Here is a 26,911-nt window from a genome sequence, read left to right on the forward strand (position 1 = left end):
TTTCATCCTCTCTAAACTATTCTCCTAATCCTCATCCTCGTCCACGTCAGTAGATGACGTGTACCACCTTACTTCCCTGCAATCACTCCTCCACTCCCCTGCCGCGCTGAGGAGCACGCAGAGCTGGCCTGCTAACCCCTCTTTACCTCTCCCTCTCTCTCTCTCTCTCTCTTTCTTTCTCTCTCTCTCTCTCTCTCTCTCTCTCTACCTCTCACATGCTCTCTCCCTCTTTCTCTCTCGCTCTCTGTGTGTGTGGAGTAGGCCTCTGCCCACGGCTGGCTGAACAGTGACGCTCTGCTCCCCTATAGCTCCCCTGTGCCGTTGTTAAAGTAGAGAGCCTGTTGACACTGTTGGTTCCACAGCCGAGACTGGAGGGGGAGAGAGAGGATTACCAAGGCTCCAATTAGAGCGCCACGTCCCACGTCAAGGGTCCCTGCTTTCAGACACACTCTTTGTTCTGAAGCACCGTGGGAAGCCAAATGTGGCCCTGGCTGCTAATGAAAAAGTCTGCGTCACAAATGGCACTCTATTCCCTATATAGTGCACTACTTTTGACAAGGGCCCATAGGGATGTAAGGAAATAGGGTGTTATATGGGAATCAGTCAAAATCTCCCCTGAAAAAAGTATCCTCTCGCACTCTCTCCTCATAGACTCAAGTCCCTGGGCACACTAATCCCAGCCTACTTATCTGTTTTTGTTTTTGGGATGGCTTCTGAGATATCTTCTGAGACACCCCTTCTAGCTCTGTGACTCTACTGTAGCTACGATATTGAAGAAAATGTTACTTTTATGCCTGTGATATGTGCTTGTCCCACTTAGTTATTTTAAGATGAATGCACTAACTGTAAGTCGCTCTGGATAAGAGCCTTATTTAACCAGGTAGGCTAGTTGAGAACAAGTTCTCATTTACAACTGTGACCTGGCCAAGATAAAGCAAAGAAGTGCGACAAAAACAACAACACAGAGTTACACATGGGATAAACAAATGTACAGTCAATAACACAATAGAAAAATCTATGTACAGTGTGTGCAAAGTATGTGTGTAGTAAGATTAGGGATGTAAGGCAATAAATAGGCCATGGAGGCAAAATAATTACAATTTAGCATTAACACTGGAGTGATAGATGTGCAGATGATGATGTGCAAGTAGAGATACTGGGGTGCAAAAGAGCAACAAACCAAAAAATAACAATATAGGGATGAGGTAGTTGGGTTGGCTATTTACAGATGGGCTGTGTACAGGTACAGTGATCGGTAAGCTGCTCTGACAGCTGATGCTTAAAGTTAGAAAGGAGGATATAAGTCTCCAGCTTCAGTGATTTTTGCAATTCGTTCCAGTCATTGGCAGCAGAGAACTGGAAGGAAAGGAGGCCAAAAGAGGTGTTGGCTTTGGGGATGACCAGTGAAGTATACCTGCTGGAGCACATACTACGGATGGGTGTTGCTATGGTGACCAGTGAGCTGAGATAAGGCTTTACCTAGCAAAGACTTATAGATGACCTGGAGCCAGTGGATTTGGCAACGAATATGTAGTGAGGGCCAGCCAACGAGAGCATATAGGTCGCAGTGGTGGGTAGTATATGGGGCTTTGGTGACAAAACGGATGGCACTGTGATAGACTACATCCAATTTGGTGAGTAGAGTGTTGGAGGCTATTTTGTAAATGACATCGCCGAAGTCAGGGATCGGTAGGATAGTCAGTTTTACGAGGGTATGTTTGGCAGCATGAGTGAAGGAGGTTTTGTTGCGAAATAGGAAGCTCATTCTAGATTTAATTTTGGATTGGAGATGCTTAATGTGAGTCTGGAAGGAGAGTTTACAGTCTAACCAGACACCTAGGTATTTGTAGTTGTCCACGTATTCTAAGTCAGAACCGTCCAGAGTAGTGATGCTAGTCGGTCGGGCGGGTGCGGGCAGCCATCGGATGAAGAGCATGCATTTAGTTTTACTAGCATTTAAAAGCAGTTGGAGACCACGGAAGGAGTGTTGTATGGCATTGAAGCTCGTTTGGAGGTTTGTTAACAGTGTCCAAAGAAGGGCAAGATGTATACAGAATAGTGTCATCTGCATAGAGGTGGATCAGAGAATCACCAGCAGCAAGAGCGACATCATTGATATATACAGAGAAAAGAGTTGGATAATTGAACCCTGTGGCACCTCCATAGAATCTGCCAGAGGTCCAGGACAGGACCTCCGATTTGACACACTGAACTCTATCTGATAAGTAGTTGGTGAACCAGGCAAGGCAGTCATTTGAGAAACCAAGGCTATTGAGTCTGCCGATAAGAATGCGGTGATTGACCGAGTCGAAAGCCTTGGCCAGGTTAATGAAGACGGCTGCACAGTAGTCTTTTGGTGGCGGTTATGATATCGTTTAGGACCTTGAGTGTGGCTGAGGTGCACCCATGAACCAGCTTGGAAACCAGATTGCATAGTGGAGAAGGTACGGTGGGTTTTCGAAAAGGTTGTGATCTGTTTATTAACTTGGCTTTTGAAGATTTTAGAAAGGCAGGGCAGGATGGATATAGGTCTATAACAGTTTGGGTCTAGAGTGTCTCCCCCTTTGAAGAGGGGGATGACCGCAGCAACTTTCGAATCTTTGGGATCTCAGACGATACGAAAGAGAGGTTGAATAGGCTAGTAATAGGGGTTTCAACAATTTCAGCGGATATTTTTTGAAAGAGAGGGTCCAGATTGTCTAGCCCAGCTGATTTGTAGGGATCCAGATTTTTCAGCTCTTTCAGAACATCAGCTGTCTGGATTTGGGTGAAGGAGAATTAGGTTGGGGCTTGGGCAAGTTTCCCCGGGGGGTGCAGAGCTGTTGGACGGGGCAGGCGTAGCCAGGTGAAAAGCATGGCCAGCCGTTGAAAAATGCTTATTGAAATGATCAATTATCGTAGATTTATTGGTGGTGACTAAAATGTAAAACGTAAATGTCTGATGCATTTGTGTTGTGTTGCTTTGATGGTATTCAGGTTTGATGTTGTTTGATGTGGAAGACCAAAGGGTCATGAATAGGCAGACATGTTTTAGTTTGATTTATTCACATTAAAGAAGACAAGTGAAAAGCAAAAGCATGCACATAAAAAACATGACAAAAACACTGTGCAGGTGAGGTTGGAAACCCAAGAGGGCTTACATATCTCTGCCCCCACAAAATATTTCTATTTTAAGTCGATACATTGTGTGTACACATACGAGTGGGTGTGTGTCATTTTTCTAAAGGATTTACAGCATATTGCAATCTGTAGCCTACAATTTACTGTGTACTGTAACAATCTGCGTAACTTAACAGACTGTGTTTTACCTTGTCTTGTGTGTGGTGTGGTTGTAGTTAAGTCGGAAGATTACATACACTTAGGTTGGAGTCATTAAAATTCATTTTTCAACCACTCCACAAATTTCTTGTTAACAAACTATAGTTTTGTTAAGTCTATCAGGACATATTCTTTGTGCATGACTCGTCATTTTTCCAACAATTGTTTACAGACAGATTATTTAACTGTATCACAATTCCAGTGGGTTAGAAGTTTACATACACTAAGATGACTGTGCCTTTAAACAACTTTGGAACAATCCAGGAAATGATGTCATGGTTTTAAAAGCTTCTGATAGGCCAATTCTGATAGGTAGGCCAATTGACGTAATCAAAAGAAATCAGCCAATTGGAGACCTCTACAAGTATGGTTCATTCTTGGGAGCAATTTCCAAACGCCTGAAGGTACCACGTTCATCTGTACAAACAATAGTACGCAAGTATAAACACCATGGGACCACGCAGCCATCATACCGCTCAAGAAGACGCGTTCTGTCTCCTAGAGATGAACGTACTTTGGTGCGAAAAGTGCAAATCAATCCCAGAACAACAGCAAAGGACCTTGTGAAGATGGAGGAAACAGATGCAAAAGTATCTATATCCACAGTAAAACGGGTCCTTATTGACATAACCTGAAAGGCCGCTCAGCAAGGAAGAAGCCACTGCTCCAAAACCGCCATAAAAAGACAGACTACAGTTTTCAACTGCACATGGGACAAATATCATACTTATTGGAGAAATGTCCTCTGGTCTGATGAAACAAAAATAGAACTGTTTGGTCATAATGACCCTGTTATGTTTGGAGGAAAAAGGGGGAGGCTTGCAAGCCGAAGAACACCATCCCAACTGTGAAGCACAGGGGGTGGCAGCATCATGTTGTGGGGGTGCTTTGCTGCAGGAGGGACTGGTGCACTTCACAAAATAGATGGCATCATGAGGCAGGAAAATTACATGGATATATTGAAGCAAAATCTCAAGACATCAGTCAAGAAGTTAAAGCTTGGTCGCAAATGGGTCTTCCAAATGGACAATGACCCCAAGCATACTTCCAAAGTTGTGGCAAAATGGCTTAAGGACAACAAAGTCAAGGTATTGGAGTGGCCATCACCAGCCCTGATTTCAATCCTAGATACAATTTGTAGGCAGAACTGAAAAAGCGTGTGCGAGCAAGGAGGCCTACAAACCTGATTCAGTTACACCAGCTCTGTCAGGAAGAATGGGCCAAAATTCACCCAACTTACTGTTGGAAGCTTGTGGAAGGCTACTTGAAACATTGGACCCAAGTTAAACAATTTCAAGGCAATGCTACCAAATACTAATTGAGTGTATGTAAACTTCTGACCCACTGGGTATGTGATGAAAGAAATTAAAGCTGAAGTAAATAATTCTCTACTATTATTCTGACATATCACATTCTTAAAATAAATTGGTGATCCTAACTGACCTAAGACAGGGAATTTTTACTGGAATTAAATGTTAGGAATTGTGAAAAACTGAGTTTAAATGTATTTCACTAAGGTGTATGTAAACTTCCGACTTCAACTGTATATAAAAACCACATCTAAAAGACACGGTTAAGGAATATGTAACTGCTTGGTGTATTTTCTGTCTTCATCAGCTAAACTGGGTTTGACAACCTCTGTCTCCTTTGGTACATTGCTTCAGAAATGTTTGATTTATTTTGGTTCTACATTACTATTCTAATTCAGCATGAATGTCCACATTCCACCCATGAATGCATTTCTCCCTTAGAAAAGAGCTATTCTGTCCTCAATGAGGCTACCTGGTTAAATAAAGGTTACATATAATAAATAATAAATTGCTGTGGGGTTTGATGTGATGTGCCTTGTGGGTTGAGTGGGCTGAGACAGACAGCGGCAGGCAGGCAGGAAAGCAGGCAGGATAAATCCCTCTTTCATAATTACCCCAAGATGGCAGCCTCTCCCTTCCCTTCCCTGCAGGGGACGTGTTGTTCAGCCATTACAGAGCTCTACAGTGAGAACATTTTACTTGCATATGCGCCTACATTTTTCAACTGAGGTGCACACGTGCTCCTTGTAAGAAAGGTCAGCGTAGAGCCTTGCATTATGAGGCACTATTCCTGGCAGAGTGGAGAGAGGGAGTGAAGGAGATTGAGGGAGGGGGGCAGGGAGGGAGAAAGAGGGAAGAAGACAGGGAGCTGGAAAGGGGGAGTGGAGGAAGGAGAGAGAGAGCTAGCACGGAATGCTAATCTAACGTAATCTGACTTTGGGTTTAGCCTGAGAGCACTGTTTGAATCTTATATGGAAAATGACTTAAACAGTAACAATGTTACCGTGACCAATGCTAAGTGATACGGCAGTGTCTTATCGCAATGTAGTCACACACCATAGAAATAGAATTACAGACTCATTTACTAGAATGAGAATACCCATTCTAGTAATTATTTATCTATGGTACACACACTCAGCATGCAGTAGTATATTATGGTAATAAAGGAGCTGTGTGTATTTGTGTCTGTTCACAAACTATCTCGGGTATTGAGATGATCCCTGCATCAGATCACCCATGTACGTCATAATAATACATACGATTTATATAGCACTTTCCTAAGACCCAAACGCACTTCATATCCTAACCTTATTTTATTATCTTATTCTTTTAAGCTTTGCATATCCACCAATTAACCTACATGCTTTTGAGAATGATTAAATATAGCAACATGTGAAATACTGTCGATCTGTATTGACAGCCCTGGTCGAGAGGGATTTCATTAAAACCACAAAAAGCTGCTTTCTTATGTGCCAAAGAATCTCAACCTGGCCTGTACTGTATTTACATTTCAAATGTGATATTGGACTACTGCTACGGCAAGTCAGACTGATTTCCTACTGTAATTGGTACTCATTTTAAACACAAATTGTCCAAGGGAATATTCCGGTCCTCTGAGTAATTTCTTATTTACAGAATAGACTACTCCTCGTTTCAGGGCCAGGCCATAGCAGTGGATGAGGAAAATGGTTCTGTCAGCATGTTTATGAGTGCATATACTGTATGTAAAGCTATCCACCACATTGGGTATTTGTCATGCATTCAGACAAGACCATTACAAAGCTGATTGATTTTATGTTCTGCTGTGAACATAACCATTTGGTTCTGAGCAGCCCTGGAAACAGATTTCTGCAAAATATAATTTTCTTGTGGAAAGGGAGAAGTGCTACTCCCCGGGTTATAAACAGGTGTCATAACAGATGACTAAATCCCCTTTCCTGGCAGTGTTCTTTTGTTTATGACAACGTTTTACGATTACCATCCTGGTACAAGACGAGAGAAAAACAGAAGTTTAAAGTTTTGACGCAAAAGTTTTTCCCTTCTAAAAGTGTATGAATATTCATGGTATGCACAGCAGCAGCTCGGTAAACCTTCAAAAGCTTCAAGTCTTCATTCTCTAAAGTTTCTTCTCTTCCTGTTGCTTGTCTTTGAAGTGGGGATGCCAGGAAGAGAGAAACAGCATTCCTCCAGTTTGGTTGGACTGTATTGAGTTTGTGTAATTAGCATCAACAGAATCCAGTTCAGTTACAGCTCACAGAACTCCGGTACATCCCAGCTTTGTTAAGCTATGTTTTAGCCAGCCATGACCAAAGCCCATTGTTTTGGGATTAGGTTTAGAAAAAAAGAGAAAACAGAGGAAAAAAAATGGCAAGCAAAAGCCTCTGAGATACTTAATCTAGGAGACTCTGAGCTGACAATCTCCCCTCTGCAGAAATGTTGCTGGGGCAACAGCGGAACGTGGTCAGTGGAGGTAGGAGTTCCTTCCTGGAGACAGGAACAGAGGAGCTGACTTCCATGAGCCATGAGGTCCCTGTGGAAACAGAGGAACAAACCCCAGACTTTGGCTCCTGGGAGAGATGGGAGGCCAGGAAAGGGAAGGAGGGGAATGGAGGAGAGGAGAGGGGAAGGGTTGAGAAGGGAATTAATGGTATGGCATGGAAGAGCATGTGGGAGGTTAACAGGGTTTGTTTTACCAAAAGTGATCACTTCAGTCCGTCTCCTATCTACCAGATAGGGATGTCTTGCCATGGATGTTGCCTGGTGGTTGCTGGCTGTAAGATTGTCATTATCTGTCATTTGTGTGAGTGCAGCAGGAGCGTGATGTCCGGGTAATGGCCTCTGTTAAAAGCAGGCCATTGCCCTCTGAGCTAAGGATCCCTCCCTGCGAAACTGCAAGCGCACACATGTGCACATGCACACACACACACACACGCACATAGTGCTCCGAGCATGCACACCTGCATTCACAAATGTGCATATTTTTTTCTTAAACGTTCAATAAAAGACGTTGTTCCCTCTAACTTGCTCAGAGGCAGTCATTTCATTCAGCATGTTAATAAGAATGGACTGAATTAGTAAATTAATTGAATACCCTGTGAAATATCATCACTTTACTAATATTTATATATGTATAAATTCCTGTTCATCAGAGCAGTAAATTAAGTATTCATATCTTCTCTGCTTAAAGATTTATGGTCATGCTTTTACGCTAAGTAGCTGGTAAATATCCTCCATGTACAGTTAGCCTCCTGTCACTGTTTCAGTGTGCTATTTACGCGATCAGGATGATTGTGATGTTAAGAGTTTTTGATTTTGTCTGGAGTTAGATAGCTTTCTCTTCATTTTAAGGACATCCCAAGGACCTACAGTACTTTATAGGCCTGTCTCCTCTGAACCCCCCTAGTACTGTATATAGTATTTAAACATGTTTTATCTGACATGACGATTCTTAGATGTGGTTCAGTGTTAAGAGCATGCTGGAAAAAGGGTTGGTGGTTTGATTCCTGAATGGGCCACATATACTGAATACCGGTATATGTGTGGCTTTGGATAAAAGTGTCTGCTAGCTAAATTATCATATTACACTGGGCAGACCCTGGGCTGACTAGCCAGTGCTCATTAGCATGCATTTCACTTGAATGTCAGTGTCAAGTCCTGACCAGTTAAGGGGTTGTTTGTTATTGTAGTTTGGTCAGGGCGTGGCAGGGGGTGTTTGTTTAGTGTGTTTCGGGGTTTTTGGTTTATGTTCTATATTTTCTATTTCTATGTGTTTATCTAGTTTTTCTATTTCTATATTGGGGTTTTGGAACGACCTCCAATTAGAGGCAGCTGGTTGTCGTTGCCTCTAATTGGAGGCCATATTTAAGTGGGTTAGTTTTCTCTTGTGTTTGTGGGTGGTTGTTTCCTTGTATAGTCTGAGCACCTTACGGGACTGTTTTCGTCATTTGTTTTGTGTAAGTGTTTTGTTTTTCCTTCGAATAAAGAAGATGTTCAATATACCCGCTGCAGTTTGGTCCGCTACCTACAACGACGCTTGTGACAGAACCACCCACCAACGAAGGACCAAGCGGCGGAGGAAGGAGCAGCATGGTAAAGAGGACTGGACATGGGAGGACATCCTGGACGGCAAGGGATCCTACACGTGGGAAGAGGTCCTGGCTGGAAGGGATCGCCTCCCGTGGGAACAGGTGGAGGCACTCAGACGAGCGGAGGCAGCAGGAGAAAACGACGAAGGTATGAGGGAACACGGCTGGCAAGGAAGCCTGAAAGGCAGCCCCCCCAAAAAAAATTGGGGGGGCACAAGGGTAGTTTGGCTGGGCCAAGGGTTAGCCCTGAGCCAACTCCCCGTGCTTATTATGGGGAGTGACGGATCAAGCAAGCACCATGTTATATGGAGATACGCACGGTATCGCCAGTGCGCAGCTACAGTCTGGTGCGCTTGGTGAAAGCTCCTCACAGGGGTCATGTTAGAGCCAGCATCGAGCCAGGACCGGTGATGCAAGTAGCAAGCATCAGACCGCCGGTGAGGGTTCATGGCCCAGTGCTGTTCCAGCTCCTCGCACTAGCCTTGAGGTGCATGTTACTAGGCTGGCGCCTCCAAAACCAGCCCTATGCATCAGGCCTCTAGTGCGCCTGCCCAGTCCAGTACGTCCTGTTCCTGCTCCTCGCACTAGCCCTGAGGTGCGTGTTTATAGTCTGGCGCCTCCAAAGCCAGCCCCACACATCAGGCCTTAATCTTACATCTAGATGTGCCGCTAGAGGAACGCCTCGCCAATATCCAATGATAGAGCGTGGCGCGAATTACAAACACCTCAGAAATCCAAAAACTTCAATTTTTCAAACATATGACTATTTTACACCATTTTAAAGACAAGACTCTCCTTTATCTAACCACATTGTCCGATTTCAAAAGGCTTTACAATGAAAGCAAAACATTAGATTATGTCAGGAGAGTACCCAGCCAGATATAATCACACACCCATTTTCAAGCTAGCATGTAATGTCACAAAAACCAAAACCACAGCTAAATGCAGCACTAACCTTGGATGATCTTCATCAGATGACTCTCCTAGGACATTATGTTATACAATACATGCATGTTTTGTTCAATCAAGTCCATATTTATATCAAAAAACAGCTTTTTACATTAGCATGTGACGTTCAGAACTAGCATACCCACCGAAAACTTCCGGTAAATTTACTAAATTACTCACGATAAACGTTGACAAAACATAACAATTATTTTAAGAATTATAGATACAGAACTCCTTTATGCAATCGCGGTGTCCAATTTTAAAATAGCTTTTCGGTGAAAGCATATTTTGCAATATTCTGAGTAGATAGCCCGGCCATCATGGCTAGCTATTTTGACACCCACCAAGTTTGGCACTCACCAAACTCAGATTTACTATAAGAAAAATTGGATTACCTTTGCTGTTCTTCGTCAGAATGCTCTCCCAGGACTTCTACTTCAACACCCAATGTTGTTTTGGTTCCAAATAATCCATAGTTATATCCAAATAGCTGCGTTTTGTTCTTGCTTTCAAGACACTATCCGAAGGGTGATGCGCCGGCGCATATCATGACAAAAAATTTCAAAATATTCCATTACCGTACTTCGAAGCATGTCAAACGCTGTTTAAAATCAATTTTTATGCGATTTTTCCTCAGCCCTGAGTCTCCAGATAGTCTGAGCACCTTACGGGACTGTTTTCGTTGTTTGTTTTGTGTAAGTGTTTTGTTTTTCCTTCGAATAAAGATGTTCAATATACCCTCTGCAGTTTGGTCCACTACCTACAACGACGCTTGTGACAGTCAGTCGTATTTCAGTAGCATACATTTCAGTAGTATGCATCCTCACACGGACATGGACTTCTAAAACTGCTGGGAGAGAGCGGGAGCAACAACAGTTCAATTCACGGGGTTCAAGTTTTTTCTGAGCCGGGCCATGCTTCTTCTTACACGGAGTCCAAACCGGCTGCGCGCGTGCGCCATCGTGCATAAATGTATTTTGTCCCCCTACACCAAACGCGATCACGACACGCAGGTTAAAATATCAAAACAAACTCTGAACCAATTACATTAATTTGGGGACAGGTCGAAAAGCATTAAACATTTATGGCAATTTAGCTAGCTAGCTTGCACTTGCTAGCTAGCTAAATTGCCATAAATGTTTAATGCTTTTCGACTGAAAATAGGACAAATTAGCTAGCTTGCACTTGCTAGCTAATTTGTCCTATTTAGCTAGCTTGCTGTTGCTAGCTAATTTGTCCTGGGATATAAACATTTAGTTGTTATTTTACCTGAAATGCACAAGGTCCTCTACTCCGACAATTAATCCACACATAAAACGGTCAACCAAATCGTTTTTAGTCGTCTATTCATCCTTCTAGGCTTTTTCTTCTCTTGAGTTTATATTGCGATTGATAAATTAGGTGCATTACTGCCACTGACCTCGTTCGTCTTTCAGTCACCCACATGGGTATAACCAATGAGGAGATGGCACGTGGGTACCTGCTTCTATAAACCAATGAGGAGATGGGAGAGGCAGGACTTGCAGCGTGATCTGCGTCACAAATAGAACTGACTTCTATTTTAGCCCTTGGCAACGCAGACACTCGTTGGCACGCGAGAGCAGTGTGGGTGCAATAATTGAATAATACAGATTTCTACATTTATTTTGCAAAGCTTGTGCACGTGACGCGAGCAGTGTAGTCAGCCTCTTACTGGAAAGCAAATTAAGCTTATATGAAGAATTGCTCGAATAAGTGATTTTTTGTGTATGCAAGGCTGCACTTCTTACTCATGCATGCATCGGGCTATGAAACACATTTTTACGGCCACACCAATTGGGTAAGATGGCGCCGACGGAGGGTGTCTCGCCTCGAGCTCCTACAAAACATTGTAGGTTTCTACTTTTTCTAGTGATTTTTCTAGTGTTTTCTCAAATGTTCTTACTCAGTTTGTTTTGTGCATTACTTCGTACACCCGGTCAGAGCTATTGGAATATAAATCACCATCCACCCAACCTTCCTGAATTCCCAGAGACGGCGGAACAATGGGTTAACCTCTTTGGTGAGACCTCGGGATGCTTGGGAGTCCTACCGGAAAGAAGGAAAAGGAGATGCCAACGGAGAGACAGATGTGGCGGGGTCTTAGTGAGATTAAGACGCCGGGCGACCCTTCCTTCATTACCCAGAATACTACTCGCCAATTTTCAATCATCAATTAATACATTTGATGAACTCAGAGCGAGGATCTCCTTCCAGAGAGACATCAGATTCTGCAACATACTCTGTGGCTCTGAGACTTGGCTTTCAAATCAAATTTTATTTGTCACATACACATGGTTAACAGATGTTAATGCGAGTGTAGCGAAATGCTTGTGCTTATAGTTCCCGACAATGCAGTAATATCTAACAAGTAATCTAACAATTCCCCAACAGCTACCTAATACACGCAAATCTAAAGGGGTGAATGAGAATATGTACATGTAAGTATAAGTATATATATGAGCGATGGCCAAGCGGCATAGGCAAGGTGCAATAGATTATATAAAATACAGTATATACATGTGATATGAGTAATGTAAGATACGTAAACATTATTAAAGTGGCATTATTTAGAGTGGCATCGTATAAAGTGACTAGTGATCCATTTATTAAAGTGGCCAGTGATTAGGTCTCTATATAGACAGCAGCATCTCTGAGTTAGTAATTGCTGTTTAGCAGTCTGATGGCATTGAGATAGAAGCTGTTTTTCAGTCTCTCAGTCCCAGCTTTGATGCACCTGTACTGACCTCGCCTTCTGGATGGTAGCGGTGTGAACAGGCAGTGGCTCAGGTGGTTGATGTCCTTGATTATCTTTTTGGCCTTCCTATGACATCGGGTGCTGTAGGTGTCATGGAGGGCAGGTAGTTTGTCCCCGGTGATGCATTGTGCAGACCGCACCACCCTCTGGAGAGCCTTGTGGTTGAGGGCGGTGCAGTTACCGTACCAAGCTGTGATACAGCCTGATAGGATGCTCTCGATTGTGCATCTGTAAAAGCTTGTCAGGGTTTTGGGTGACAAACCCAATTTCTTCAGCTTCCCGAGGTTGAAGAGGTGCTGTTGCGCCTTCTTCACCACACTGTCTGTGTGGGTGGACCATTTCTATGTCTGTGATGTGTACGCCAAGGAACTTAAAACTTTCCACCTTTATTCTTGTAGTCCGTGATTTCCTGTAGACTCTGCCACATACGTCTTGTGTCTGAGCCGTTGAATTGCAACTCCACCTTGTCCCTGAACAGGTATTTCACTTGTTTTATTGCCTTGCGGAGGGAATAACTACACTGTTTATATTCAGTCATATTCCCAGACTTCTTTCCATGGTTAAATACGATAGATCGCGCTTTCAGTTTTGCACGAATGCCGCCATCCATCCACAGTTTCTGGTTAGGATAGGTTTTAATAGTCACAGTGGGTACAACATCTCCAATGTACTTCTTTATAAACGCACTCACCGAGTCAGCGTATAGGTCGATGTTGTTCTCTGAGGCTGATAGGAACATATTCCAGTCCGCGTGATCAAAACAATCTTGAAGTGTGGCTTCCGATTGCTCGGACCAGCGTTGAATGGTTCTCGTCACTGGTACATCCTGTTTGAGTTCTGCCTGTAAGACGGTAGGCGCAAGATGGCGTCGTGGTCAGATTTGCCGAAGAAAGGGTGGGTGAGGGCTTTGTATGCATCGTGGAAGTTAGAGTAGCAGTGGTCAAGGGCATTGCCCATGCACGTAGCGCAATCATATGCTGGTAGAATTTAGATAGCCTTGTTCTAAAATTTGCTTTGTTAAAATCCCTAGGTACAATAAATGCAGCCTCAGGATATATGGTTTCCAGTTTGCATATAGTCCAGTGAAGTTCCTTGATGGCCGTCTTGGTGTCTGCTTGATGGGCAATGTACACAGCTGTGACTATAACTGACGAGAATTCTCTTGATAGGTAAAATGGCCGGCATTTGATTGTAAGGAATTCTAAGTCGAGTGAGCAGAAGGACTTGAGTTCCTATATGTTGTTATGATTACACCATGAGTCGTCAATCATGAAACATACTCCCCCGCTCCTCCTCTTCCCAGAGGGGTGTTTATCTCTGTCGGCGCATTGCATGGAGAAGCCCGGTGGCTGAACCGATTCCGACAGCATATCCCGAGAGAGCCATGTTTCCGTGAAACAGAGAATGTTAAAATCTTTGAATCCTCTCTAGAAGGCAACCCTTGCTCGAATTCTGTCTACCTTGTTGTCAAGAGACTGGACATTGGCTAGTAGTATACTCGGGAGTGGTGGGCGATGTGCACGTCTGCGGAGCCTGACCAGGTGGCCGCTTTGTCTACCCCTTCTGCGACGCCATTGTTTTGGGTTGACTACTGGAATTAGATCCATTGTCCTGGGTGGTGGTCCAAACAGAGGATCCACTTTGGGAAAGTTGTATTCCTGGTCATAATGTCGGTAAGTTGATGTTGCTCTTATATCCAATAGTTCTTCCCCGCTGTATGTAATAAGACTTAAGATTTCCTGGTGTAACAAAGTAAGAAATAATACATTAAAAAAAAATACTGCATAGTTTCCTAAGAACTCGAAGCGAGGCGACCATCTCTGTCGGCACCATCATAGTAGAGAGACAGCCCTCCGACATCCAAACTGATTATATACAACCAGCTGATTTTGACGTTTTTTTGAGCGGATAGGAAGTGGGCTGTCTCTGTCAAGAACGAAGGTGGTGGGTTCTGCTTTATGACCAACAACATTTTATTTTTAATTCACCTTTATTTAACCAGGTAGGCTAGTTGAGAACAAGTTCTCATTTGCAACTGCGACCTGGCCAAGATAAAGCATAGCAGTTAGACACATACAACACAGAGTGACACATGGAATGAACAAAACATACAGTCAATAATACAGTAGAAAAAAAGAAAAGAAAAAGTCTATATACAGTGAGTGCAAATTAGGTAAAATAAGGGAATTAAGGCAATAAATAGGCCATGGTGGCAAACTAATTACAATATGGCAATTAAACACTGGAATGGTAGATGTGCAAAGGATGGATGCGCAAGTAGAGATACTGGGGTGCAAAAGGAGCAGAATAAATAAATAAATACAGTATGGGGATGAGGTAGATAGATGGGCTGTATACAGATGGGCTATGAACAGGTGCAGTGATCTGTGAGCTGTTCTGACAGCTGGTGCTTAAAGCTAGTGAGGGAGATGGGAATCTCCAGCTTCAGAGATTTTTGCAGTTCGTTCCAGTCATTGGTAGCAGAGAACTGAATGGAAAGGCGACCAAAGGAGGAATTGGCTTTGGGGGTGACCAGTGAGATATACCTGCTGGAGCGCGTGCTACGAGTGGGTGTTGCTATGGTGACCAGCGAGCTGAGATAAGGCGGGGCTTTACCTAGCAGAGACTTGTAGATAACCTGTAGCCAGTGGGTTTGGCGACGAGTATGAAGTGAGGGCCAGCCAACGAGAGCGTATAGGTCGCAATGGTGGGTAGTGTATGGGGCTTTGGTGACAAAACGGATGGCACTGTGATAGACTGCATCCAGTTTGTTGAGTAGAGTGTTGGAGGCTATTTTATAGATGACATCGCCGAAGTCGAGGATCGGTAGGATGGTCAGTTTTACGAGGGTATGTTTGGCAGCATGAGTGACGTATGCTTTGTTGCGAAATAGGAAGCCGATTCTAGATTTAATTTTGGATTGGAGATGCTTAATATGAGTCTGGAAGGAGAGTTTACAGTCTAGCCAGACACCCAGGTATTTGTAGTTATCCACATATTCTAAATTAGAGCCGTCCAGAGTAGTGATGGTGGATGGGCGGGCAGGTGCGGGCAATGATCGGTTGAATAGCATGCATTTAGTTTTATTTGCATTTAAGAGCAGTTGGAGGCCACGGAAGGAGAGTTGTATGGCATTGAAGCTCGTCTGGAGGTTAGTTAACACAGTGTCCAAAGAAGGGCCAGAAGTATACAGAATGATGTCGTCTGCGTAGAGGTGGATCAGAGAATCACCAGCAGCAAGAGCGACATCATTGATGTATACAGAGAAGAGAGTCGTCCCAAGAATTGAACCCTGTGGCACTCCCATAGAGACTGCCAGAGGTCCGGACAACAGGCCCTCCGATTTGACACACTGAACTCTATCAGAGAAGTAGTTGGTGAACCAGGCGAGGCAATCATTTGAGAAACCAAGGCTGTTGAGTCTGCCAATAAGAATGTGGTGATTGACAGGGTCGAAAGTCTTAGCCAGGTCGATGAATACAGCTGCACAGTAATGTCTCTTATCGATGGCGGTTATGATATCGTTAAGGACCTTGAGCGTGGCTGAGGTGCACCCATGACCGGCTCTGAAACCAGATTGCATAGCGGAGAAGGTACGGTGTGATTCAAAATGGTCGGTAATCTGTTTGTTAACTTGGCTTTCGAAGACCTCAGAGAGGCAAGGTAGGATAGATATAGGTCTGTAGCAGTTTGGGTCTAGAGTGTCTCGCCCTTTGAAGAGGGGGATGACCGCGGCAGCTTACCAATATTTGGGAATCTCAGACGATACGAAAGGCAGGTTGAACAGGCTAGTAATAGGGGTTGCAACAATTTCGGAAGATAATTTTAGAAAGAGAGGGTCCAGATTGTCTAGCCCGGCTGATTTGTAGGGGTCCAGATTTTGCAGCTCTTTGAGAACATCAGCAGTCTGGATATGGGTACAGGAACCTTACAGGAACCTGCGAGTTTCTCCTCTCTCAGCTTGGAATACTTGCTCATAAAATGTCGCCCTTTTTGCCTTCCAAGACAGTTCTCAGGGATTATCGCCATGGCTGTGCATATCCTGCTCCATGTCAACACAAAAAAAATGCTCTCAAAGGTCTTTACTGGACCCTGAACAAACTGGAGACTGCGTACCTGGAGGCAGCGTTCATTGTTGCAGGGGACTTTAACCAAAGTAATTTGAGGATTGTGCTCCCAAATTATTATAAAAACATTGACTCTCAAACTCGTGGAAATTCAACACTTGACCTCTGCTACATGCCTTTTCAACACGGGTATAAGGACCTCTGCCGTCCTCGTTTCAGCAAATCTCACGAGAAGTTCCGGTGGTCACATCTGTACAACGCTTGTCCGACCAATCAGAGTCCATGCTTCAAGACTGTCACGTGGACTGGAATATTTTAGCCTCTGGGGATAACATTAATGAATATGCTGACTGTCACCCGATTCATAAAAAAAAATGCATTGATGATGTGATACTGATAGTGTCTTTCAAAACGTACCCTAATCACAAACCGTGGATTGATGGCAGCCTTGTAGGGAAACTGAAGGAGAGAGATGCTGCTTATAAACATGGCGCAAGGTGACTAGGGACAATAGTATAATAAACAGTACAAATACACTATATATACAAAAGTATGTGGACACCCCTTCAAATGAGTGGATTTGGCTATTTCAGCCACACCCGTTGCTGACAGGTGTATAAAATCGAGCACACAGCCAAGCAGTCTCCATTGACAAAAATTGGTAGTAGAATGGCCTTACTGAAGAGCTCAGTGACTTTCAATGTGGCACCGTCATAGGATGCCACCTTTCCAACAAATCAGTATGTCAAATTTCTGCACTGCTAGAGCTACCCTGGTCAACTGTAAATGCTGTTGACCGGGGCAAACATCTAGGAGCAACATCGGCTCAGCAGCAAAGTGGTAGGCCACACAAACTTACAGAATGCGATGGCTGAGTGCTGAACTGCATAGCGCGTTAAATGTGTCTGTCCTTGGTTGCAACACTCACTACTGAGTTCCAAACTGCCTCTGGAAGCACCGTTAGCACAAGAACTGTTCATCGGGAGCTTTATGAAATGCGTTTCCATGGCTGAGCAGCCGCACACAAGCCTAAGAACACCATGCACAATGCTAAGCGTTGGCTGAAAGTGGTGTAAAGATTGCCACCATTGGACACGAGCAGTGTAAACGCGTCCTCTGGAGTTATGAATCACGCTTCACCATATGGCAGTCCGACGAACGAATCTGGGTTTCAAATCAAATCACATTTTATTTGAAACATGCGCGAATACAACAAGTGTAGACCTTACAGTGAAATGCTTACTTACAAGCCCTTAACCAACAATGCAGTTAAGAAGAAGATTTTTTTTTATATACAGTTGAAGTCGGAAGTTTAGATACACCTTAGACAAATACATTTAAACTCAGTTTTTCACAATTCCTGACATTTAATCCAAGTAAAAATTCCCTGTCTTAGGTCAGTTAGGATCAACACTTTATTTTAAGAATGTTAAATGTCAGAATAATGGTAGAGAGAATGATTTATTTCAGCTTTAATTTCTTTCATCACATTCCCAGTGGGTCAGAAGTTTACATACACTCAATTAGTATTTGGTAGCATTGCCTTTGAATTGTTTTACTTGGGTCAAACGTGTTGGGTAGCCTTCCACAAGCTTCCCACATTAAGTTGGGTGAATTTAGGCCCATTCGTCCGGACAGAGTGAAAGGCTCGGGCGTCGTAGGTGGAATCAGACGCAGGAAGCAGCGAGCACAATGTAGTGGCTTTTTAATGAGTTCTACAGGCGAGAATAAACAAGCCACCCCAAACAGAGAAATAAGCGCAGACAATATAAGTGCCCCAAACACACGGGAAAAACTATGTGGTGCAACACTGGCGCAAACGCGTCAACACAAACCTCTACAGTAAAGAATAATCCCGCACAAAGAAAAGGCGGACCAGCTAAATTAAATAGCCCCGCTAATCACCCCCACTCAGAACAGGTGCACACAATCACAAACAGGGGAAAACAAAAAGGGAATCAGTGGCAGCTAATAGGCCGGTGACGACGACCGCCGAGCGCCACCCGAGCAGGAGGGGGCGCCACCGTCGGTAGGAATCGTGACAGTACCCCCCTCCTGACACGCGGCTCCTGCAGCGCGCCGACACCGGCCTCGAGGACGACCCGGAGGGCGAGGCGCAGGGCAATCCGGACGGAGGCGATGGAAATCCCTCAACATGGATGGGTCCAAGACGTCCTCCGCCGGCATCCAGCACCTCTCCTCCGGACCGTACCCCTCCCAGTCAACGAGGTACTGCAGGCCCCTCACCCGGCGTCTCGAGTCCAGAATGGCCCGTATGCTGTACGCCGGGGACCCCCCGATGTCCAGAGGGGGCGGAGGGACCTCTGGCACCTCACCTCCCTGCAAGGGACCAGCTACCACCTGCCTGAGGAGAGACACATGAAACGAGGGGTTAATACGGTAATAGGACGGGAGTTGTAACCGATAACACACCTCGTTTATCCTCCTCAGGACTTTAAAGGGCCCCACACACTGCGGCCCCAGCTTCCGGCAGGGCACGCGGAGGGGCAGGTTCCGGGTCGAGAGCCAGACCCTGTCCCCCGGTACGAACACGGGTGCCTCACTGCGGTGGCGGTCAGCACTCCTCTTCTGCCGTCCACTAGCCTCCTTCAGGGATTCCTGGACGGCTCTCCAGGTCTCCTTGGAGCGCTGTACCCAGTCCTCCACCGCAGGAGCCTCGGTCTGGCTCTGGTGCCATGGTGCCAGGACCGGCTGGTAACCCAAAACACACTGAAAGGGTGACATGTTAGTAGAGGAGTGACGAAGTGAGTTCTGGGCTAACTCCGCCCAAGGAATGTACCTCGCCCATTCCCCTGGCCGGTTCTGGCAATACGACCTCAGAAACCTGCCCACCTCCTGGTTCACCCTCTCCGCCTGCCCATTACTCTCGGGGTGATAACCGGAGGTCAAACTGACCGAGACCCCCAGACGCTCCATAAACGCTTTCCAGACTCTGGATGTGAACTGGGAACCTCGATCAGAGACAATGTCCTCCGGCACCCCGTAGTGCCGGAAGACATGGGTAAATAGGGCCTCCAAAGTCTGCAGGGCCGTAGGGAGACCGGGCAACGGGAGGAGACGGCAGGACTTTGAAAACCGATCCACAACCACAAGAATCGCAGTGTTCCCCTGAGATGGGGGAAGATCTGTCAAAAAGTCTACAGACAGGTGCGACCATGGCCGTTGCGGAACGGGGAGGGGCTGTAACTTCCCTCTCGGGAGATGCCTAGGAGCCTTACTCTGGGCGCACACCGAACAGGAAGAGACTTAGAATCTCACGTCCTTAGCCAAGGTGGGCCACCAGTACTTCCCCCCTGAGACTCCGCACTGTCCACGCCACACCAGGATGACCCGAAGTGGGTAGCGTGTGCGCCCATCGAATCAATAGATCACGAACACCGAGCGGCACGTACGTGCGACCCACGGAACACTGTGCAGGCGCAGGTTCCAATACTAATGCCCGCTCGATGTTCGCGTCCACCTCCCATACCACAGGTGCCACCAGCCTAGACGCTGGAATGATGGGAGTTGGATTGATGGACTGGTCCTCCGTGTCATAAAGACGGGACAGGGCGTCGGCCTTCGTGTTCAGGGAGCCTGGTCTATAGGAGATAGTAAACCTAAACCGGGCGAAGAACATGGCCCACCTTGCCTGACGCGGATTCAGTCTCCTAGCTGCCCGGATGTACTCCAGATTTCGATGGTCGGTCCAGATGAGAAAGGGGTGCTTAGCCCCCTCAAGCCAGTGTCGCCACAACCTCAAGGCTTTTACCACCGCTAGCAACTCCCTGTCTCCCACATCATAGTTACGCTCCGCCGAACTGAGCTTCTTCGAAAAGAAAGCGCAGGGGCGGAGTTTCGGTGGCGTACCCGAGCGCTGTTATAGCACGGCACCCACCCCAGCCTCGGATGCGTCCACCTCCACTATGAATGCTAGAGACGGGTCCGGATGCGCCAACACGGGTGCGTCGGTGAACAGCGCCTTCAACTTCTTGAAGGCTCCGTCCGCCTCCGTCGACCACCGCAAACGCACCGGCCCCCCCTTCAGCAATGAGGTAATGGGAGCCGCTACCTGGCCAAAACCCCGGATAAACCTCCGGTAGTAATTGGCAAAGCCTAAGAACCGCTGCACCTCCTTCACCGTGGTTGGAGTCGGCCAATTACGCACAGCCTTAACCTCTATGGGCTAGGTGGGACGCAAGCGTCCCACCCGTGGTGCACTCCATCAACAGCAGGTGCATTTCAAGAGCGGCAAATTTGAATCCAAATAAATGTCAAAATTCAAATTTTTCAAACATACAACTATTTTACACCCTTTGAAAGATAAACATCTCCTTAATCTAACCACGTTTTACGATTTCAAAAAGGTTTTACGGCGAAAGCATAAATTTAGAGTATGTTAGGACAGTACATTTACAAGAGTTGTGTGTAATGTTTTGTCAATTCAAAGACAGGGTCACCAAAACCATAAAACCAGCTAAAATGATGCACTAACCTTTTACAATCTCCATCAGATGACACTCCTAGGACATTATGTTAGACAATGCATGCATTTTTAGTTCTATCAAGTTCATATTTATATCCAAAAACAGCGTTTTACTATGGCATTGATGTTGAGGAAATCGTTTCCCTCCAATAACCGGCAGTCAAGTCAGCACCACAAATTAAATAATTAAAATTAGAAAACATTGGTAAAATATTATATTGTCATTTAAAGAATTATAGATTTACATCTCTTGAACGCAATCAACTTGCCAGATTTAAAAATAACCTTACTGGGAAATCACACTTTGCAATAATCTGAGCACTGCGCCCAGAAAAATACGCGTTGCGATACAGACTAGCCGTCATGTTGGGGAGATCTAAAATCGAAAATACTATGTAAATAATCCATTACCTTTGATTCTCTTCATCAGATGTCACTTCCAGGTATCACAGGTCCATAACGAATGTAGTTTTGTTCAAAAAAGCTCATCATTTATGTCCAAAAATCTCCGTCTTGTTAGCACATGATCTAAGCCCGCCGGACTTCACTTCATGAACGAGGGGAAAAAATATATTTACGTTCGTTCAAACATGTCAAACGTTGTATAGCATAAATCATTAGGGCCTTTTTTAACCAGAACATGAATAATATTCAAGGTGGACGAATGCATTCTCTTTTATAACGTATTGGAACGAGGGTACCCAACATGAACTCGCACGCCAGGTGTCTAATGGGCCATCATCGTTCCATATGGCTCTTGTTCGGTCAGATCTCCCTCCAGAAGACTCAAAACACTTTGTAAAGGCTGGTGACATCTAGTGGAAGCAATAGGAAGTGCCAAAATATTCCTCAGCCCCTGTGTTTTTCAATGGCCTAGGTTTAAAGGTAATACAACACATCAGGTATCCACTTCCTGTCAGAAAATGTCTCAGGGTTTTGCCTGCCAAATGAGTTCTGTTATACTCACAGACACCATTCAAACAGTTTTAGAAACTTTAGAGTGTTTTCTATCCATATATAATAAGTATATGCATATTCTCGTTACTGGGTAGGATTAGTAACCAGATTAAATCGGGTAAATTTTTTTATCCAGCCGTGCAAATACTGCCCCCTAGCCCCAACAGGTTAACGCGGTCGCACTCCATCACCACCCCCTTGGTGGAAATGCGATAACCCAGGTTGGAAACGGCTCGTTTGGAAAACACACATTTCTCAGCCTTAACGTATAGGTCATTCTCCAGCAGTCTATCAAGCACCTTGCGCACCAGGGACACATGCGTGGAGCGGGTGGCGGAATATATCAGAATATCATCGATATAGACAATCACGCCCTGCCCATGCAGGTCCCTGAGAATCTCGTCTACAAAGGTTTGAAAGACAGCTGGAGCATTCTTCAACCCATACGGCATGACGAGGTACTCATAATGGCGCAATGTGGTACTAAATGCGATTTTCCACTCGTCTCCACCCTTGATACGCACCAGGTTATACACGCTCCTGAGATCCAGTTTTGTGAAGAACTTTGCTCCGTGAAATGATTCCACCGCCGTAGCGATGAGAGGTAGCGGGTAACTAAACCCCACCGTGATAGCATTTAGACCTCTGTAGTCAATGCACGGATGCAGACCTCCCTCCTTTTTCTTCACAAAAAAGAAACTCGAGGAGGTGGGTGAGATGGAGGGCCGAATGTACCCCTGTCCCAGAGATTCCGTGACATATGTCTCCATAGCCACCGTCTCCTCCTGTGACAAGGGGTACATGTGACTCTTGGAAAACGCAGCGTTAACCTGGAGATCTATCGCACAATCCCCCTGTCGATGAGGTGGTAATTTGGTCGCCCTCTTTTTACCAAAAGCGATCGCCAAATCGGCGTATTCAGGGGGAATGTGCACGGTGGACACCTGCTCTGGACTCTCCACCGACGTGGCACCTATGGAAACTCCTAGACACCTCCCTGAACACTCCTCTGACCACCCCTGGAGAACCCCCTGTCTCCACGAAATACGGAGATTGTGATCAGCCAGCCAGGGGCCCCCAGCACCACTGGAAACGCAGGCGAATCAATAAGGAAAAAACTAATCCATTCCTTATGACTCCCCTGCATTACCATGTCCAGTGGAACCGTAGACTCCCTGACTAGCCCTGACCCTAATGGTCGGCTATCTAGGGAGTGCACGGGGAAGGGAGAATCTATCGGCACTCGCGGAATGCCCAGCTGCGCCTGAATCAACTAGCGCCCTATGCTGGGAAGAGGGGAAAAAAAATCAGAAAACAAAACAGGTAAGAACACGTGACCAACAGGGGGATCTGGGTGAATCTGGTGCTGACTCCCCTGGGGTGACCGAGAAGTGTTCTGCCTGCCCTCTCGACTCCCAGACTGGCTCCTCCAGCACCGGCCGGCCGTGTGTCCTTTCCGACCACAGCTGGTGCAGGAGGAGCCACCTCCTCCGGTGGCCCTTGGCACAGCCCCCCCCCCCGCCTCCATAGGAGTAGGGGCGGGGGTGCACGGAGGTGGAACGGACAGGACCCTTTCCGAACGCCCGCGGGCAGCCAGCAGATTGTCCAGACGGATGGACATGTCGATGAGCTCATCCAGGGACAGAGCGGTGTCTTGACAGGCTAGCTCCCTGCGGACGTCCGCCCGGAGACTACACCGGTAATGGTCTAAGGGCCCTGTCGTTCCACCCCGCACCAGCAGCCAAGGTCCTGAACTCCAGCGCGAAGTCCTGCGCGCTCCTCGTCTCCTGCCTGAGGTGGAACAGCCGCTCACCCGCCGCTCTTCCTTCTGGAGGGTGGTCGAAGACGGCCCGAAAGCGGCGGGTGAACTCTGGGTAGTGGTCCCTCGCCGAGTCTGGACCATTCCAGACAGCATTCGCCCACTCCAGAGCTCGGCCAATCAGGCAGGAAATGAGGGCATTCACGCTCTCCTCTCCCGAGGGAGCAGGTCTGACGGTGGCCAGGTACAGCTCGAGCTGGAGCAGAAATCCCTGGCACCCAGCCGCCGCTCCATCATACTCCCTCGGAAGCGCCAGACGAAGCGCGCCAGAGCCAGACGCAGTGGGAGGCGGAGGTGGCTGCGTCGGAGGAGCCGGAGGTGGAGAGAGGAGACCACTCCTCTCCCATCGGTCCATCCTCTCCATCATCTGATCCATCGCGGATCCGATTCGGTGGAGGACAGTAGTGTGGTGAATCACACGTTCCTCCATCGAGGGAAGAGGGTTGGCCGCTGCTCCTGCTGACTCCATAGTATTGGTAGGTGCAGGATTCTGTAAGGCTCGGGCGTCGTAGGTGGAATCAGACGCAGGAAGCAGCGAGCACAATGTAGTGGCTTTTTAATGAAGTTCTACAGGTGAGAATTAACAAGCCAACCCAAACAGAGAAATAAGCGCACACAATATAAGTGCCCCAAACACACGGGAAAAAACAATGTGGCGCAACACTGGCGCAAACGCGTCAACACAAACCTCTACAGTAAAGAATAATCCCGCACAAAGAAAAGGCGGACCAGCTAAATTAAATAGCCCCGCTAATCACCCCCACTCAGAACAGGTGCACACAATCACAAACAGGGGAAAACAAAAAGGGAATCAGTGGCAGCTAATAGGCCGGTGACGACGACCGCCGAGCGCCAACCGAGCAGGAGGGGGCGCCACCGTCGGTGGGAATCGTGACACAGAGCTGGTGTAACTGAGTCAGGTTTGTAGGCCTCCTTGCTCGCACATGCTTTTTCAGTTCTGCCCACAATTTTTCTATAGGATTGAGGTCAGGGCTTTGTGATGGCCACTCCAATATCTTGACTTTGTTGTCCTTAAGCCATTTTCCACAACTTTGGAAGTATGCTTGGGGTCATTGTCCATTTGGAAGACCCATTTGCGACCAAGCTTTAACTTCCTGACTGATGTCTTGAGATGTTGCTTCAATATATCCACATAATTTTCCTCCCTCATGATGCCATCTATTTTTGAAGTGTACCAGTCCCTCCTGCAGCAAAGCACCCCCACAACATGATGCTGCCACTCCCGTGCTTCAGGGTTGGGATAGTGTTCTTCGGCTTGCAAGCCTCCCCCTTTGTCCTCCAAACACAATGGTCATTATGGCCAAACAGTTCTATTTTTGTTTCATCAGATCAGAGGACATTTCTCCAAAAAGTACGATCTTTGTCCCCATGTACATTTCCAAACCATAGTTTGGCTTTTTTATGACGGTTTTGGAGCAGTGGCTTCTTCCTTGCTGAGCGGCCTTTCAGGTTATGTCAATATAGGACTCGTTTTCCTGTGGATATAGATATGTGTACTTGTTTCCTCCAGCATCTTCACAAGGTCCTTTGCTGTTGTTCTGGGATTGATTTGCACTTTTCGCACCAAAGTACGTTCATCTCTAGGAGACAGAACACGTCTCCTTCCTGAGCGGTATAATGACCATGGCGTTTATACTTGCGTACTATTGTTTGTACAGATGAACGTGGTACCTTCAGGCGTTTGGAAATTGCTCCCAAGGATGAATCATACTTGTGGAGGTCTACAATTTTTTTCTGAGGTCTTGGCTGATTTCTTTTGATTTTCCCATGATGTCAAGCAAAGAGGCACTGAGTTTGAAAGTAGGCCTTGAAATACATCCACAGGTACACCTCCATTTCACTCAAATTATGTCAATTAGCCTATCAGAAGCTTCTTCAATCATCATCAATTTTCCAAGCTGTTTAAATGCACAGTCAACTTAGTGTATGTAAAATTCTGACCTACTGAAATTGTGGTACTGTGAATTAAAAGTGAAATAATCTGTCTGTAAACAATTGTTGGAAAAATGACTTGTGTCATGCACAAAGTAGATGTCCTAACCGACTTGCCAAAACTATAGTTTGTTGACAAGAAATTTGTGGAGTGGTTAAAAAACAAGTTTTAATGACTCCAACCTAAGTATATGTAAACTTCCGACTTCAACTGTGTATATATAACAAATAATTAGGGAGCAACAATAAAATAACAGTTGTGAGGCTATATACAGGGGTTTCCTGTACAGAGTCAATGTGCGGGGGCACTGGTTAGTCGAGGTAGAGGTAAAGTGAATATGCATGGAAAATTAACAGAGAGTAGCAGCAGCGAAAAAATTGGGGTGGGATCAGGACAATGCAAAAAGTCTGGGTAGCCATTTGATTAACTGTTCAAGAGTCTTATGGCTTTGGGATAGAAGCTGTTAAGAGGACTAATTGACCTAGACTTAGCGCTCCGATACTGCTTTCCGTGCGGTAGCAGAGAGAACAGTCTATGACTAGTGTGGCTGGAGTCCTTGGAAATTTTTAGGGCCTTCCTCTGACACCACCTGGTATAGAGTTCCTGGATGGCAGGAAGCTTGGCCCCAGTGATGTACTGGGCCGTATACACTACCCTCTGTAGTGCCTTGCGGTCAGAGGCCGAGCAGTTGCCATACCAGGTGGTGATGCAACCAGTCAGGATGCTCTCAACCAACTCCATGTTAATGCCCATGATTTTGGAATGAGATGTTTGACGAGCAGGTGTCCACATACTTTTGGTAATGTACGACCTACGCAGATCGATCAAAATGGCGAAACACAAGTATAGGGACATAGTGGAGGAGCAATTCAGCAGGTCGGACATGTATGTGGCAGGGGCTTTTAACGATCACTGATTACAAAAAGAAAGCCAGCCACATCACGTACATCAACACCGCCCCACTGGAAGAGCTAAACTTTATTTTATCACGCTTCGAGCACAACGATGACTATCAGTGGCCGAGGAGAGGGCTACGTACTAATGGTCACCACGGAGGACGTGTGTACAGTATGTCATTCAAATGTGTTAACCCTCGCAGGGCTGCTGGCCCAGACGGCATCCCTAGCCACAGCCTCAGAGCATGTGCAGACCAGCTGGTTGTTATGTTTTCAACATTTTCAATCTCTCTCT

At 45.9% G+C, this 26,911-nt stretch overlaps 1 protein-coding gene across 1 annotated transcript in view; it reads left to right on the forward strand.

The window, feature by feature from the left end:
- LOC106561580 (mitochondrial inner membrane protease subunit 2) overlaps nt 1-26,911 on the forward strand; it is a 259,205-nt gene that overhangs the window by 13,625 nt on the left and 218,669 nt on the right.

Source organism: Salmo salar, chromosome ssa10 (genome assembly GCF_905237065.1).
Source record: "Salmo salar chromosome ssa10, Ssal_v3.1, whole genome shotgun sequence".
In the NCBI taxonomy this organism is placed as follows: Eukaryota; Metazoa; Chordata; class Actinopteri; order Salmoniformes; family Salmonidae; genus Salmo; species Salmo salar.